Source organism: Eriocheir sinensis, chromosome 28 (genome assembly GCF_024679095.1).
Source record: "Eriocheir sinensis breed Jianghai 21 chromosome 28, ASM2467909v1, whole genome shotgun sequence".
In the NCBI taxonomy this organism is placed as follows: Eukaryota; Metazoa; Arthropoda; class Malacostraca; order Decapoda; family Varunidae; genus Eriocheir; species Eriocheir sinensis.
Window position 1 is genome coordinate 13,788,633 of NC_066536.1, and position 597 is coordinate 13,789,229.

Below are 597 nucleotides of genomic sequence, written 5' to 3' on the forward strand. Positions count from 1 at the left end.
GAACAAGGCCCCTCAAGCAGCCTAGAGCACGGCGAGGAGCACCAGGCGACCCACGGCCCGGACGCTGGTGCCTGACGCTGAAGGTGGCGGTGACGGTGACGCTTCCTGCCCAGCACCTGCCGCGGCTCCCCAGCTGCGTCTCAGTGAGTATACGCCTTCGTGTTAAAGAAAGAAAGTATTGAGGGAAGGAAAATAGGATGCTTCAGGAGTGAAAGTGACGCCTTCGCTCTGACAACTCCCGAGGTCAAAAGCGCCGTAAACTGTTGCACGTGTGTGGGATAGAAATCACGGAGAGGGGATGGGAGATCAGGTCAGGTTAGGTCAATAGTGGGTATTACGCTGTGTGGATGAGTTTGTGAGTTCTGGTGTGTGGCGGGATGTGGCAACCCGAAGCGGAGTGTGTGAGAAAAGTATTTGATGATTCGTGAACACCGGAACAGAACGAAGCTTCGAAGCAGTCGAGGGTTTCTGTTGAGATATGTTACCGCAGCGAGACAGTGACGGGAATGAGATAACTGATGAGAGAACTGATGACCGGAGGCTGAGAGGAAAGCTGGAGGCGGTGAGTCCTCAACCACCGGACTGTGGCAAAACTGT

General features: G+C 54.8%; 1 long non-coding RNA gene across 1 annotated transcript in view; it reads left to right on the forward strand.

Moving 5' to 3' along the window:
• The first annotated feature begins 31 nt into the window (after window positions 1-31).
• LOC127004592 (uncharacterized) overlaps window positions 32-597 on the forward strand; it is a 12,169-nt gene continuing 11,603 nt past the window's right edge. The window contains exon 1 of the long non-coding RNA XR_007757894.1: window positions 32-143. This is a non-coding gene — a long non-coding RNA (uncharacterized LOC127004592). The remainder of the gene's footprint in view (window positions 144-597) is intronic.